General features: G+C 31.3%; 1 protein-coding gene across 1 annotated transcript in view; it reads right to left on the bottom strand.

Annotated features, from left to right (window-relative positions):
• The window catches only part of CAP (Cbl-associated protein), a 573,660-nt gene that overhangs the window by 494,444 nt on the left and 60,764 nt on the right, over positions 1 to 18,452 (bottom strand). The gene's annotated exons all lie outside the window — the stretch shown is intronic.

Below are 18,452 nucleotides of genomic sequence, written 5' to 3'. Positions count from 1 at the left end.
AAAGATAATTTAAAAAAGTACTTACAAACTAATTCTTTGAGAACCGCGATAAAAACCCTATATTATTAAAATACTCATTGCTCATCATTCAAACAAACAATACATCATAACAATTTGGCACCCAACGCGGTGGCTCTCTATTTAAAAGAATTAGTTTGGGAAGATAAGTGCTCTCATATAATTAAATTAATTATCAGTAAAAAAAAAAAAAATTATAGATTTATTTTTAATTATATTTGAACAAGTAAAGTCTCAAAATGTCTCAAGGAAAGAAAGGTACAAGAAGCAAAAAGAATGAAGAAGATGTGGAAGTAGAAACACAACCTACACAAGAGGAGAGTTTAGTTCAAGTTCCACAAGATACTGCAGAAATGAATCCAGAAAGAGAGGAAAATGTCAATATGGCAGCTTTGATGTCATTAATAATGCAGATGAACAAGACAATAGAAGAGAATACGAAAAAAATGAAAGAGAATTCAAAAGAAGTCAAAGAAGACATGAAAAAAATAGAAAAAAAAATGGAACAGAATTCAAAAGAAGTCAAAGAAGACATGAAAAAAATGGAACAGAAATTGGAAGAGAATCATAGAAAATTAGAAAAGAAAATAGAAGATAATAATAATAAAATTGTAAAACAAATGGAAAAACAAATGGATAAAAAACTTGAAGCTGCAGAGAAAAAAGTAGCAAATGAAATAAAAAGTATACGGAATGACTACAAGAAAAGGATAGACAATGAGAGGACAGAAGTAAAGAGGATTATTCAAGATAATAAGATAGATATAGAACAGAAAATAGAGTTGCAGAAATGTAACTTAGAAGTAAAAATTAACGAAGACAGGAGAAACGCAGAAGAAAAATTAGACGATATACAACAAAATATCCAAATAAATAGTAATCAAATAAGAAATGTGGAACAGAGAATAGATGATATTTCACAAATGAGAGACATAGGGAGACCTTACTTAAATTTAACAAATGAGACTGGGATTAAATTCACTGGTAATATAAAAAATTTGCATCCTAGAGTATACATAAACAGTTTAAAACATAAATTAAGATTAGTTAATAATATTAATGATATCAAAGATTATATTAGAGTGACATTAAATGACAATGCAGCAACTTGGTTTGCTAGTATTGAAAATGATTTAGATAATTTTCAAACATTTGAAAATAAATTTTTAAATTATTATTGGGGTGAATTAGAGCAAGCCAAGTTTAGAGAAATTCTATATTTTGGAAAGTATAATCACAATTTAAAATCAAATATGGTAGATTATGCATTAAAATTGATAACAGTTGCAAAATATTTAGAACCACCACTTAGAGAGGATGAAACAGTCTTAAATGTATCTAGACATTTTGATGCTGATGTTGTGCAAACAGTAACTGTACAAAATATTCAAACAATAGATAGTTTTATTAATTTTATTCAAAGAATACAAAGAGGCAATATGACAAGTAATAATAACAACAGAAAAAACAATAATAACTTTCAATATAATAAAAATGATAATCAACAATATAGACAATCATATAATAATTATAGATATGGTAATAATTTACAAAATTTTAATAATAATAACAGTAATTATAATAGACAACATTTTAATAACAGTACTAATAATAATAGACAAGATTTTAACAATAGAAGAAATACAGAGCGATCTAACTATAAGAGACAGGTAAATTGTGTTCGACGGAATAGGAGCTGCGAAGACAGGGAACGAAATAGTACAAGGCAGGAAAATGTGAGTAGAAGTGATAGTAGGGAAAGACATAGGACATCAGATCCAAGTGGTCAGATACAATCTGACAATTCTAATAATCAAAATTTTGTGCAGTAAACTTTCTGAATTACAAGTTAGGCCATTGCTATTAGGAAAAACCTTCTGAATTTATTTCTTTAGATGAAGAGAAAATTATTGAATCTATTAATTTAATTTATATAAATGCTTTGGCCAAAAATAAAATGATTAAAATTATGATAGATACTGGTTCAGAAAGTACTTTGGTCTCGGAGAATTTTATTTTTAATACATTAAAAATATCAGATATAATAAAGATTCCAAAAATTAAAATTGTTGGTGCAAATAATAAGAAGTTGGGTGAAATTGATAAACTAGCCAATTTTAAAATTAATATTCTTAATAAAGAAATTAATATGCAAGGATTTATTGTCAAGGATTTATGTGTTGATATATTAATGGGAAATGATGAATTGGAAAAGAAGAAAGTAAAGATAGATTTTAAAGAAAAAATGGTAACTTTGGAAGGGCAAATAATTAAATTTATGCAGAAAGATGAGGTGGAAGAAGGAATAAGAGTTGATAGGATATTATTAAAAGAAAATAATGATGTTTATGAAGAAGAAATGTATTTTGATGATAGGGATATGTCCCAAAAGAATGTAAAGAATAATTATTGTAGTGAATATTTAAGGAATGGAAATTTTAAGCAGATGGATGCCTACGAGGTGGAGTGCGTAAAATTGGAAGCAAGGAATAATGAGTACATAATGAAAAATAATTTTATTTGTAAAGAAGAAGATATGATAAAAGTTTTAAATTGCCCTTAAGAATATAAATCAATAGTCGTTTCCATATTGCAGCAACACAAGGGACTTGTCAATAAAGAAAATAGAATTGCACAAAATTATATCCATAGTATAAAAGTTAAAGAAGAAAAAGATTTTAAAACAAAATCATACCCAATACCATATAAATACAGAGAAGAAGTACACAAAACAATTAATAATATGTTAGAAGATGGAATCATTGAGAAGGCAGACACACGATTTATAAATCCTATAGTAGTAGTACGTAAAAGATCAGGTGAAATCAGGTTAAGTTTGGATGCAAGGAATATTAACAAGATTACTGAAAAGCAATTTGAAGCACCAATGAGTATAGATGGAATACTAGGAAGAATTACAGGAATGTCATTTTTCACTAAAATCGATTTACAGCATAGTTTTTGGTTAATACCTTTAGAAAGAAAAAGTAGACAGTATACAGGATTTCAGATAGATGGAGTAGTATATCAATTCAAAGTAGTACCATTTGGACTTCAATCATCTTGCAGTGCTCTATGTAGATGTCTTCATGATATTTTGGATAAATATGAACATTTTGTAATTCACTACATTGATGATATATTAATTTTTTTTAAAACGGCTGAAGATCATGAGAAACACCTAAAAATTATAATAAATAGATTAGACAAAGTTGGACTAAAAATAAATCAAGAAAAATGTACATTTTTTCAAAAAGAAGTCATATATCTAGGTTATAAACTTAACACTAAGGGAATCGAAATGGATCCAGAACGGACACAAGTCATTCAGGAATATAAAACACCACACAATTTAAGAACTTTAAGAGGATTCATTGGAATAATTAATTATTATAAAAGGATGATACCAGATCTAAGTATAAAAGAAATTCCATTACTTGAACTACTGAGAAAAGGTGTAAAATGGAGATGGGATCAGAGAAGAGAACTAGCATTCCAAGAGATTAAGAACATTTTTCTGTCAAATTTGAAAATATACTATCCTGACTACACACAGCCATTCATATTAAGAACAGATGCATCAATAGAGAGATTATCAGGGGTATTATTACAAATACATGATGTGGTCGAATACCCAATACAATTCATTTCAAGAATCACAAAGTCACATGAAAAGGGTTACTCAGTTTCAGAATTAGAACTAGCAAGTATAACACACTGTGTCACAAAATTAAGATTTTATTTGTTGGGTAATGAATTTACAATAGAAACAGATCACCAAGCTTTAACGTCTATATTAAATAACAAATATGGAAACAGTAGAATACATCGATGGAGTCTAATATTGAGTGAATACTCATTTGAAATCAAATACATTTCTGGAAAATCCAATATAGTGGCAGATGCTTTATCAAGGTTAGAAAATACATCACAAAAGGGCAGCGAACAATAAAAATTGGATTAAATCAATAAGTAGAAAGTACTGGATTATATTCTAAAGAAGAAATTATAAGAGATCAGATCAATTTGAGTGAAAAACAAAAAGTCCTTAAGAAAGATGGAGTTTATTATAAAATAATAAATGGCATAGAAGTATATGTAATAACTAGAACTTTAGCAAAGAAAATATTGAAAAATTTACATAACAATTATATGCATATTGGTTCAAGAAAGCTATGGATGCTATTTAAGGACAATTATTTTGCAAAGAATGACATAAGTATAGCAAAAGAAATTACTACCCAATGCCCAATATGTCAACTAAACAAAGAAAAGAATTTCAAAAACCAGAACACATATAAATCTAATGTTGTATATGAAAAACTAAATACAGTTTCCATGGATTTTATTTCAAATTTAGTTCTCAGTCCAACAGGAAAAAAGCATATACTAGTGATAGTTGATTTATATACAAAATTTATTAAACTATATCCCTGCTCCAGAACAAATGTTAAAACATTAAAATTATATATTAATCAATTTTTCGAAGAAATAGGACCATTTAGAAATTGCATAATAGATAATGCTACATATTTTAACAACCAAAAATTTCGGGCATTTTGTGAGAAAAAGGGAATCAACATTCATTTTACAAGTATCAGACATCCTCAGGCAAATCCTGCAGAAAGATATATTAAAGAAGTTATAAAATATTTAAGGATACTGTGCCAAAATCAACATGAAACTTGGCAGCAACATATACCACAAGTAGAATATTTTTTAAATAATACACATAATTTGAATACAGAGGAAGTACCAGAATATTTAATGTTTGGCCATATAGGAAACAGAAAGTGGATTAGTGAATATAATCAGGATATGTTAGAACAAGTAATGCAGAAAGTGAATAACCGAATTAGGAGGAAAGCTGAAAAATATATCAGAAGACAAAATCGAAATATAAAAAAACCAATCACATTTCAAAAAGGAGACCTAGTGTTAATTCGTTCACTTAGAAAAAGTAATGTTAAAGAAAACCGTTGTAAGAAATTACAACCAATGTTTGAAGGTCCATATACAATTAAAAATCAGAATGGACTAAATAGTTATGTGTTAATAGATGCAGAGAACAGACTAAGAGGCATGTTTCATATCAACGACATTTTTCAATATCATGAAGAGATTGAATAATGTTTTCTATACCTTTAACACAACTATAACAACACTAACAGCTTACTGATATATCCATTTTATTCAATAGACTTGATTTGTTAGATAGATGGCAGATTTCATTGTTGTGAATAAATTTGACATCATACTTGTTGAATTTTGTACATATGGAAATTGTTTGGTACCCTAAAAATCATAATTTGGGGTTAGATACAGAATTGATTGTGTAAATGTCTTTATAAAAAGTGTAAAACTTACCAATTCATATGAATGAAAGCCTGTTGAATGGAAATAATTCCTAGATTTTGTCTATAAATAAACAGAACACAATATAGATTATATTTTTAATTAAGGTTATATTTTATTCTCTGATATAGCATCCATTCCTCCATTTGACATGACAGTTTGACCATAGAATAGCCAAACTGTGCTCCATTGTTCTCTGCTTTGACATAGACAGCGAACAGGGATGTATTTGATAGAACAATTAAAATAGGAAATTAAATTATTTCATTTATTATAATTACTAAGGTATGTGGATAAGAAAATTAATATTTAAAAAAATAATAAGTAAATTATTTATTTTAAATTTAATTTTGGGGTGTTGAAATGATATTATTTAAAAAATTAATTTATAAGTTACACATTACATAATATTAGATATTTGGTTATTTTAATAAGTTATATACTAGAGAATTTAATAAAAATTATTTATGTGAGGGCATTTTTGAGAAATTAGCATATAATAATTGTAAAAAGTTGTATTTTAATGTTGTAAATATATTTAAGTGAGCCATGTGCATAGGCAACCAACTATACAGTAAGTGACTGACAGAAATTAAGAATTTTTAGGAATATAAAGTGGGATTATAATAATAATGTTAGTTTAAAATGTTTAATTTATATATATTTAATGATTTAAATGTTTATTCTGATCTGAAAAGCCTAAATGTCAACAAAATTATCAATAGAACATTAACGGATTCTCCAGAATGCAGAATTTGACCTGTGTTTATGTTGGAACATTCTGGAATAATGATTATGTCGGTGGATCGAATAGATACTTTTTTCGAGAACATCCATATAGAAGAAATAGAACTAAATCGAACATGATTTCTTACCAGATGGTTCTGGAAGATTGAAAAGATATAAATACCCGTGATTTGGATTCAAGATGGCCAGTTTTATTATGAAAGTTAGTAGAAGATAAACTCATTTAGTTAGTGAAGTCAATTTTTCAGAATTTTCAAGACAGTCAATCAGTTACAAATAGTCCAATTGTTTAATATAGTGAGTTAAATGAAGATTAAAAATTATGCACATTTATAATTATACACAAATAATTATTGAAGATTAAATTAAATTGGTAGAAGCTGATAATTGGAAAAAGTAATTTCACAAAAACAAGGATAACCGAAGTACGAAGACATTCAGTGGTGATTAGAATCTATATAGTGGAAAACAGTTCATTTAGGCATTCAGTGAAAGAAAGGTACAAAATTTTGTTAATATAATTTAGTTAATGTCATAACAATTTCAATTTTGAAGATAGTTTGTTTAAATTTTACATTGTCTATAGAATTTAATTAGTTTTATAAGAGTATCAATTTAAAGATAGTTTATTTTAAATTTACATTGGCTAGGTTAGATATATATGTGTGTTTCATAATAGTTATAATAAAGATAATTTAAAAAAGTACTTACAAACTAATTCTTTGAGAACCGCGATAAAAACCCTATATTATTAAAATACTCATTGCTCATCATTCAAACAAACAATACATCATAACAATATATATATATATATATATATATATATATATATATATAATGGCTATACACCCCAGAGTGGGGTTAAACCGCGAATGATTTATAAATCCTATTTTTTAAGTGGATCTGTCTTTTTTGTTTATCTTATCTTCTTGACAATATCTCTCCATTTTTTCCTGTCTATAGTTCTTCCTCTCCATTCTCTGACTCCTGCCCTTTGGAGGTCTTCTTCAACTTCTTGCAGCCACTTTGATCTTGGTCTTCCCCTTCTCTTTCTTCCTTCTGTATTCTATTCTATCATTGCGTATGTCACTGCCTCATCACCTGCTCGCCAAATGTGACCTAACCATCTAACTCTGCATTGCTTTATTTTAGTTACGATGTCTTTCTTAAGTTCTTCCTTAATCCCTGCATTTGTTCTGCTTCTATATTCAGTTTGCTCTGTTCTGATTGGTCTTAGTATGGTTCTCATAATCTTTCTCTCTGTTATTCTTAAGTCTTCTTCATCTTTTTTAACCATCGTCATTGTTTCTCCTGCATATTGGCCTAATTATGGTGTTATAAATGCTCATTTTAGTTTTCTTAGTCAGTGTTTTGCTTTTAAGTAATCTTTTGTTTGCAAAATAAGCTTTATTCGCTGCTAATATTTTTTCTTTTATTTCGGATTTTCTTTCTCCGTAATTGCTTATTGTAACTCCTAGGTATTTGAAATATTCTACTTCTTCAAACTCAGAACTTCCTATTTTGATTTTTTCTTTCATTGGTTTTTTCCCTAATCTTAATATTTTTGTCTTTTCTTGATTTAATTTTAGCCCCACTACCTCCCCTTTCTCTCTTATTTCTTCTAGCATTTCTTTCATTATTTTTCTGTTCTTTGCAATAATAGCAATATCGTCTGCATATACAATTATTTGACCACCTCTTGTTCTGAGATTTCCTTTATTTATATTTCGTAGAACATATTCTAATGCTAGATTAAATAGAGTTGTTGATAAGGCATCTCCTTGTTTCATCCCTTTATTTATACTGAATTCCTCTGTCTCTCCTCTTTTTGTCTTTATGCTTATTTTTGTAGTTCTCATTGTCATTTCTATTAATTTTCTGAGTTTATTTGGAATTTTTAATTTTTTAATTGCTATCATTAATCCGTTCCTTTCAATTGAATCAAATGCATGTTTGAAGTCTATGAATAACATTTCCAATTCTAATTTATACTTGTTTGCTTTTTCCATTATTTGTTTTTATTGTGTGTATTGCATCTATTGTAGATCTTCCTTCTGTGAATCCACATTGCTACTCTCCTACTGTCTTCTTTGTGATCTTTGATAACCTCTTTTTTATTATTGATGTCAATATTTTATATGTTGTATTTAGTAACGTTATTCCTCTATAATTTTCACAGATTTGTTGGTCTCCCTTTTTATGTACTGTTATGATCTGCCCTACCTCCCAGTCCCCTGGCATTTTCTCTTCTTTCCATATATTTTTCAATAGTGCCAGTATTTTTCCTCTTAGTTCCCTTCCTCCGTATTTTATTAGTTCCATATTAATTCCGTCTTTACCAGAGGCTTTTCCATTTTTGCTTCTCTGTATTACTTCATCCAATTCCTCTAATGTTGGTTCTTTTGAAATTTTGATGTCTACTTCATCTACTTCATCTGCTTCTTCTTCATGCACCGTTTCCTTCTCGTTATGCATTTCTTCTTCTGTTGTTTCCTCCGTCAAGAGCTCTCTGTAGTAATCTCTCCATACTTGCTTGTATTCTTGGTCCTCTATTATCACTGTTCCCTCTCTATTTTTTATACCGTTTGTTTTGCCCTTGTATTTTTTGGTTTGTTCTCTAATCTTTTTGTAAAAACTTTTCGTACTTCTGTTTGTTCTTTCCTGCTCTATTTCCTGCATTTTTTGTCTACCCATCTTCTTTTATTTTGCCTTATCACTTTCTTAGCATTCCTTCTTAATTTTTCATGTTCTTCTCTGTCTTAATCTTTATCTGTTCTTAGCCATTTATTTCTGGCTTCCACTTTTTTTCCTGTTATTTCTCTACATTCTTGGTTATACCATCCATTTTTTGTTTTAGCCTGACTTTTACCTATCTGCATATTTGTACCTTCTTCTATTGATTTTTTAATAGTCTCCCATTCTGTGTTTATATCTTCTGCTTTATATTTCTCTTTTATTTGAACTGTTACTGCCTCTTCATATTTGTTTCTTACTTCTTTATTACTCATTTTATTGATATTCCACTTTTTATGTTGATTTTTTTGTTTTTTTTTTTTTTTAATTTTACGACAGTTGTTATGCGTAGTATAAACCTATGTAACAAGAACATATATGTGTCCTGCAGTGGATTTTTTGGACTTAACTAGTTATTAAATTTAGACCAAAACCGCCAAATTTTACTGTTTTCATTTATTAGCAAAAAGTGAAGCATTTAAAACAAATTTAAGATTAATAAGCTTTTAAACCATATAAAAACCTTCAAAATGGCGTTTTTTAAATGTTTTTATCCTTATTTGTTGCTTAGAAAGTTGCATAATAAGTCTGAAATTTTGGTATTTTAAAAATGTTAATACCTTTTTAAAAAATAAACTTTGAAATTTTTACCATACTTTAACCACCCAAGAATCAGCATTCTGTGTAATCTTAAGGTTCTAAGTTTATTTTTTAAAAAGTTATTAACATTTATAAAATACCAAAATTATTACGTAACTTTCTAAGCAACAAATAAGGATAAAAAAGTGATCGGTCAAAAGTTTTAAAAGTAATTTTATTGGTTCCTTTTTTTTAAGTAGACAAAAGCTTTGTTTTTAAAAGCATTTAAAAAAATACTAAAAGTATAAAACGGCTTTGAAACTCAGGAGAACGATTTAGGGTGAAGGAGCTGTATCTCTGGTTCTTGTTTATGGATTTCGACGATTCTTTTTTTAATTTTTGTATGTTTTTTTGCGTACATTACGAATATGTATTACTTTTCAATTTTAATACTTTTCAAATATTACTAAAAAATTGTTTTCAATTTTTTAATAATATTTGTGATAATTTTTTTTGTAAAACATAAATATCTATAATTTTTGCTATTTATTTATTAATTTATTTTTATTTATTTAGAAATTTTTGAACAAATAATAAAAACTGTTTTTTTTTGCTTCAAACATATTTCTTTAATAATTTGAGTTATTCTAAGACGCAAGTGATTCTTGTATTTTTTTCGTTAAATACTTAAACGTAAAATGCAAATAAACAATTAAAAATGCTGAAAAAGCCGATTTTAACGTTTTTTGATGACATTTTTCAATATGTTGGACATTGAATTAAAAAACAAAATATATGAGATCCATTAGTTTCAAAATGCTCGAGTCCGTTTTGATTTTATATGACATAAGTCAGTTTAAAATATCCTTAAACAAATTGATACACCGTTGCATTTCGGGATATATAGACTTGAGGAAAGTCTAAACTTTAAAGTTTGAAACACATTGTTTATTTCTTACGCTGTTTATTTCTAAGCTGAATCTTATTTTAATCGAAGAAATGTAATGCTACAATATTACAGTAAAAAGTTTACTCAAAATTTAACACGGGAAGTTGTTTCTTTTAAAACAAATTTTCAACAAATAAAAAAATGTCTTTTTTATTTGAAACCAATGTATTCTTTCGTTTATAATAAACAGGTGCCGGGAGTAAACTTTGGGTAAACTTTTTACTGTAATATTGCATCCATAGACGTATATATTAACATAAACTGAGCATGCCAGCAACGAAGGGCTACCTACAAAAAAGAACCAAAAACATACAAAAAACCGGCCCCGGCCATCTAAAAAAATTAAAAAATACTAACAAAAACCGGCGAAAGCCATCAAAAAATTTAAAAAAAAAAACCCCAAAACCCGGGCACGTAGCGCCCAACCCCTTGAGCACCAAGTCGCCAAACTGAGCCTGGCTCAGAGCGGAGATTTGAGGCCCAAGTAAGCAATTTTAGTTCGCGGATAAGCCACATTAAGACAACAGGAATATAGCGACAATGCGCTGTCCTGAGTTTTGCATTCGGTTAGGAAACCATGTTGGGGTTCTATTACCCAGGACCTCCACATGAAGAGCATTTGGCTGATAGTTGTGCCTCTATCGCGCATCAGAGTGCTATAGGGGGGAAAGAGCTAGCTTGGAGTTTTGGAGCGGGGTGGGGTGACTCCTGTTTTTACTCGAGTTAACACACCTTGCTCCAATGAATTGTTACACCCGAACGTAATTCTTAGGGGTGAATATTTCTCACAGGCTGGGTTTAATTAAATTGCTTGCTTGCTTGCTTGCCAGCAACGAGCAGTGATAACATTTTTTGGCGGCTGTTCGATCTGATCTGTCGCTTTCTAGCGCATTGAAACTCCCCACTCACTCTTTCCCCAACAAAAAGAGACGCTGCTTTATTTACTTGATGTAAGACAAAATACGAAATTGCTGCACTCTTTACCTTTAAAATGCATCTTAATTTCTGTTGATAGTTTACTCGGATCAAAAGATATCGAATTTTTACCGTCGAGGTGATACAAATTTTATTAAACATTGATTTCGCGCGCTTAACTGACATTCAAAAATGCCGATCGTTTCAAGTGTTGTTTCTGAGAAAACGGTTCATTCTACACAAAAAAATGCTAATAAACATTTTTGTTCAAAATTATCTTAGCTATCTCAGCTATTTTTCATTTGAAACATTTTTTTCTATGGTGTACAGATTCTTGGTAAAATGATTTACCCCCTCTTCGAGGGGGGTGTTAGGCGAAAGTTCGGGGGTAAAAGTATTAAATTTTTTTGTATCTTTTGTGGCACCCTAAAATTGACATTCTCGGATAAATTCAGCATGTTCGTATGATTTTTAGAGGTTCGGTGGCATTTTTGTCTCTGACGACTGGAGTATATTTTTTATATTATATTTTGAAAACTATTACCGAGATGGAAGTTGAAATATTAGTAAGGTGCAGGTAATTCTGCAGTTGTTGTTAATTCCAAGAATTCCAAGAATGTTAATTATGAACGTAAAATGTCACAAATAATAACTTTAGAATCATATTAAATTAACACAAACTTACATCTTGAAATTATTTTCTCTTAGTATATAGATATATTGCTCATTCAACTCGTCTATTTTATTTACCCAACATATGGTAGACCTGTAGATCTGTACTGGAATGCACTAAATAAACATACCTAATGTTCAACGCCATTCATACTGTACCCAGGTTAAATAATTAGGAAGAGCTCGTGTGCTTATTGCAAGATATTGTCTGTTGGAAATTATAAATAGCAGTAAAATAATAAATAAAATTCCTAGCAAGGCGAACGACTTAAAATCAATTTAACTTTTATCGGTATTTATAGCGATAATTTTAACATGTTTATTTTTAGTTTGTAGCGAAATATGTTACTTCTTATGAGTAACTGCTGTCATATTTAAAGTTTAATCGTTTGAAGTTATGTAGCGCTTTACTTTGTATAATTGTTAAGGCAATCTTTAAAAGTTTAGAATATCGTTTGCACTATTAAAAGGTATTTTTGTCCTTTATATTATTAAACAATAAACAGAAGAATTTTATTTGTAAAATACTTTGTAAATGGAAAAAAAAATTAGATGAAAGCTGTTACTACTAATATGTATTTTACTCAAAGGTTACAAAAAATGTTATTTTAAACATAAACATAAACAATTTTAAACATTTTAAAATTGATTTTTTAAACACAGAACAGTTTAAATAAATCTTCTTCTTCTTCTTTAAGTGCCAGCTCCTCGACGAAGGTTGGCAATCATTAAGGCTATTCTGACCTTCGCAGCTGCTCTGAACAATTGCCTTGAGCTACAACCAAACCACTCTCTCAGGTTCTTCAACCAGGAAACGCGTCTTCTTCTTACGCTTCTCCTACCCTCTACTTTTCCTTGAATTATGAGTCTCAAGATGTTGTATCTTTCGCCTCTCATCACATGTCCGAAATATTGCAATTTCCTTTTTTTATTGTATTTTCCATTTCCCTCTCTCTGCCTATTATCCTTAACACTTCTGTTTTCGTGACTCTATCTACCCATGGAATCCTTAACAATCTTCTAAATGTCCACATTTCAAACGCGTTAGGTGGATTTATTGTATTCCGGTTTAATTTCCATGATTCAGCTCCATAGTAGAGTTCAATGTGTACATAGCATTTAATTAGCCTTATTCTGAGGGCCAATGTCAGATCTTTGCTGCATAAAATCTTTTTCATTTTCACGAAGTTGGCACGTGCTTTTTCAATTCTGACTCTTATTTCTGCAGTATAATCGTTATTTTCTGTGATTATCGTTCCCAAGTAAGTATATCTTTTTAATCTCTCAATCTGCTGGCGCCGCCTACCGTTAATATTTCATTTGTATTGTTGTTCTTGCAAATTTTCATGAATTTGGTTTTTTTGATGTTAAGAGAGAGTCCGTATTTTCCACTATATCCTAATATTTTGTTCATTATTCTTCATAAGTCTTATAAGTTGTCGGCTATTATGACTGTATCGTCGGCATTTCTAATGTTGTTAATTAAATTTCTGTTCACTTTTATGCCGACTGTCTCGTTTACCAAAGCTTCTTGTATGATTTCTTCAGAATAAGCATTAAACAATAACGGCGACAGTATGCAACCTTGCCTGACCCCTCTACTTATCTCCACTTTTTCTGACACTTCTCCTCCAATTTTCACATTTGATCGTTGGCTGTAGTATAAATTTGATATCAATGTTACATCCCCCCCATCCAGATTCTTGTTTTTGAGTACTTCTATAAGTCGGTCATGTTTTACCTTATCGAATGCCTTGTTGTAGTCTATAAAGCATACATAAAGATCTCAATTAACATTCAAACATCTTTGGGTAAGCACGTTAAAAGAAAATCGTGCCTCTCTTGTGCCCACTCCATCCATTCCGAAATCCAAACTGGGAATCACTAATATCCATCTCCAGCTTAGCGTGTATTCTATTATGGATGATTTTTAGCAGGGTTTTTAAGGTATGTGACATTAGACTTATCGTTCGATAATAACTACATTTTTTGACATTTACTTTCTTTGGTAGACAAATAAATGTTAATATCAGCATTTCACGTGGAATGATTCCTGTGGAATAGATTGTGTTCAGTAGTTGGGCTAAAAGATCTATGTTTTTTTCATTGACCAGTTTTAGCAATTCATTTGGTATTCATCTGGGCCAGCAGCTTTATTATTTTTCATGGACTTTACTGCATGCATAACTTCTGACTTTGTTATTTCGGGTCCCTCGTCTTTACTCTGATTATCTTCATATGTATTTTCCTATCTCTGGTTATGAAATAATTCCTCTATATATTCTTTCCATCTTCCTAATTTTTGGTCTCCCTGCACTAAAATGTTTCATTGTTTGTCCATTAGTATGCTTGAGGTTTTTTGTTTTGCTACCACAGCTAATTCTTTAACTTTCTTATGGAGATTGAAGTTATCATATTTGTTTTGTAAGTCTTCTATTTCTTGGCATTTTCCAGCGAAATAAATCTCTTTAGCTTCTCTTATTTTCCTTCTTATTTGATTATGCAGCTGTTGATACTGAGTTATGTTGATATTCTTTTGCCTTCTTCTGTCCTCCATCATTTCCAAGATTTCTTCTGTCATCCAATCTCCTTTCTGGTTGTTGTGAGTTCTCTGCGACTTGGTTCGATAATTGCATTTTTAAAGAATTGCCACTGTTGTTTTACATCACCATCAATTGGTTCCGGTGTAAATTCTAGGTTTGCATTAATTTCTTGTTTCAGTTTTTCTTTTCAGCTTTTTTGTATCTTTTTTAAATGAAGTTGTAAATTTGCTACAAGAGGATTGTGGTCCAACGCCACGTCTGCACCTGGGTACGCTTTCACCGATTGTATTGCGTTTCGGTATCTGTGGTTTATTAAAATATAGTCAATTTGGTTTCTAACGATTTTATCCACCTTGTCAGCTGGCGATTTCCAAGTGTAAAGGCGTCGTTTAGGCAGTTTGAAGAAAGTATTCATTACCGCAATATTATGTTCTAGCAGAATTTTATAAGGCGCTCTCATTTCGAACACCGAGTCCGTATGGTCGTACAGTAGAATCACATCTTCCTTCTTCAACTTTGACGTTAAAATCACCCATGAGTATTGTTATATCTCTAGATATTGTATTTTGTAGGGTTTTTTAAAGGTCATCGTAAAATTTTTCAATTTATTTCTCTGTTTTATCGGCGGTTGGCGCATAAATCTGAATAAGGTTTAATTTCCCATGTGTGGGATGCCCGAATCTTGGCATCCGGGAACCATGATTAGTACGGTGTTGCTTGTCACTAACTGCCATGACGATTTCTAGAGATACTCTATAAGTCTTCAATGCAGTGGTTAGGTTAGGTTAGGTAAATCATCTATGCCACTTGAGATTCTCTTAACTGGTGCTCAATTATTTCCCTTCTCTTTATCTTCTAACTTCTCTTCTCTCTATCTTCACTACTCCACTAACTAATTCTTTGTATTTGAGCTGCAATAAGAACCCCGACCAAGATACCTCTACCAGACTGAAACCAGAGCCTAGTACCGTTCCCTGTGTAACCACTACTTTGTCATTAAAGAGGGACAAAAGTACTGTACACTAGCGCGAAGCTTCATACTATGTATTTATACAAGTTTACGTGTTATATAACGGACTCACTCGTCGCGTAAAAGAACTTTTCCAACTGTTTACTAATGACTGCGAACCACGATCCGCTATTTCGTTTCGTGGCGCTACTTCGTGACGCTCGTCTCAGCATTTGATTATAAAAAAAAAAGTAATATGACGTCAGTATAGAAACATACAAAAAGTATGACTCACGAGGTTCAGCGTTCGATGGTCAGAGCACTCTTTTGCTGCTTGTCTTTTAGAGATGGTTTTAAATGTTGACTTTTTAGCAGCCACTCTTGCAGTATTATTCCTTTATTGGGTTGAACAAATCTGTCAATACTTCCAAGTTCACTTTCACTAGTTTTAAAAGTTCTATATGTAAAACCAGAAAGTAGAAATCCGAAGATTTCTTGGTTATTTTTGCTTAAATATGTACCTACCTTCTATAAATTGCAAGACAAAACAGACGATGAAAAGATGAAAAAAAAAACGATATGGGGAATCTAAAAATTTCATTTCGCAACATATCTTTTCATCTAAGCAAGAACCTTTGGTGAACTAGTTTCTTGTACTCATAAAGAGTAAATAGAAATCAAGAAAAGACAGTTAAAATTTTATTTCACGTATAGTGCTTCTGTATATTTGCTTATACGAATTTTATCCTGCCAGGATTCATCAGAGCGCCTGATACAGAAGCTCAATAGCTCTTACTTTTTATCACAGAAGTGTTATGAGTATTTTTTTTGCTTTTGTGTGCTAAGGTTTAGGTTCAAATACCAAAAGTTCAAAATGTATCCTCAGGAGACATCCCAGATATCACAACAGAGGAAATAAAATCAGCTCTCTCGAAAATGAAAAACAATAAATCACCTGGAGAAGATGGAATAGTCATTGAACAAATTAAAAAAGGAGGAGGAACGTTAGTAAACGTGTTGAAAAAGATGTTCAATACTTGTTTGACAAGAGGCGTAACTCTTTCCCAGTGGCATAATACAATGATAACCATAATGCACAAACAAGGTGAAATTTCAGACCTAAAGAACTACAGACCTATTAGTTTGCTCTCCCATACATACAAATAATCATCTACAAGTTATAAAAACGCTAATAGAAAAATATACAGAGTATAACAAGCCTATCTTTCTTATATTCCTAGATTATAAAAAGACGTTTGATTCTATAGATCATCATAAAATGCTTCGAGCATTGGTTGACTGCCCCATTGACTACCGATATATCGCCTTGATTAAAAGTATTTACGAAACTGGTACAGCTTGTGTCCGCCTTCATGAAGATACCAAGAAGTTTCAAATAGAACGTGGAATTAAACAGGGTGATACTATCTACCCTAAATTGTTTACAGCTGTTCTTGAATATATGTTCAAGCAAATGGGAATTAATATAAATGGGGAAGATCTTAGCCACTAAGATTTGCCTATAATATCATTTTAATATCTGATAAAATTGATAAAGCTACAAAAATGCTGCACACGCTCTATAAAGTGTCAAAAAGAATTGGTCTTAAAATTAACAGCTCAAAGACAAAATTTATGACCAACCTTGTAGTCAGCGGTAAAATTATGATTGAGAGCCATAGCATCGACCAAGTAATAGCTTACAAATATTCCTAGAGCTACCCTCTAGGGCACGAGATTCGCTTAGGCCGAGATAATCAGACAACTGAAATACAAAGAAGGATAGGTCTCACATGGGCTGCCTTTGGTAGATTGAATAACATTTTCAAGTCTATTATCCCAGTTTATTTAAAAAGAAAGGTTTTTAACCAGTGCGTTTTACAGGTTCTTACATATGGTGCAGAAACACTGACTCTGACAAAAAGAATAATAGATAAAATAAGAGTTACACAACGCGCTATGAAAAGATCAATATTAGGTATTACCATCAGAGATAAAGTACCAAACCTAGAAATTAGAAGAAGAACAGGAGTCACAGATGCAGTTGAAAAAATAGCCATGGCTAAATGGGCTTGGGCCCGACATGTTGCCAGATTAACGAATGATAGATGGACCAGAACGATTCTGGAATGGCGACCAAGGCATATGGCATATGGAAGCAGAGGACGACCACCGACTAGATGGACGGATGATATCAAGCGCATCACCACAAACTGGATGCAAGAAGCTCAAGATAGAAATAGGTGGAAAATTTTACGGAAGGCCTACGTTCAGCAGTGTGGACAAATATAGGCTAATTGATGATGATGATGATGTGCTAAAGTTTGGCATGTTGACCACCAAGGAAGACTTGAATTCCGATAGTTGTCCTCTTCTTGCAGATTTTGGTCTCTGATTACCATAATCAATAGTGTGCTCTTGCGAAAATAGTGCTAGCCATTAGAGATGTCATCTGGGATCTTTAATGCAGTGGTTTCTTGCTGCATTCTGCATTCTGATGTCGTTGAATACTTTCTTGGTTCTTCCTCCTTCGAGACCAATTTCTCAGTCTCAGGACAACAGAGTGTCCTTCCACTTATCAGCTTACCCGCCCAAAGCCGTTGGCCGGTAAATGGGGATGGCTTATCCCGGCAAACACTCAGACGTCAGAGCCTCGTTGGTAATCTAGCAGGATGCACCAGATGACCATGATCTAGATCATCATACGAGCAGTTGAGGTTGAAATTTTAATATAAGCGGCTATATGTTGTGTATCATCATCCCATTACATCCCAGAAACCAGATACTACGTGAAGAAAAAACTGTGGGGTTGAAACACTTTTATTACGTATATTTTGATTACAATCGTTAAAAAGCCGACTAGTACAATATATCGACCGACTTGGTCGAGTGTTGATGGCGAAGTGAGTCTTTCGCGCCAAGACCGGTTTCTGCTTTAGCGGGCAAAAACACAAAGCATTACCGTTAGTGGCGCATATGTTTAAATAGAAAT

Source organism: Diabrotica undecimpunctata, chromosome 7 (assembly GCF_040954645.1).
Source record: "Diabrotica undecimpunctata isolate CICGRU chromosome 7, icDiaUnde3, whole genome shotgun sequence".
NCBI classification, from domain to species: Eukaryota; Metazoa; Arthropoda; class Insecta; order Coleoptera; family Chrysomelidae; genus Diabrotica; species Diabrotica undecimpunctata.
The sequence above is the reverse complement of the archived record's forward strand: the minus strand, read 5'-3'. Positions and strand labels throughout refer to the sequence as shown.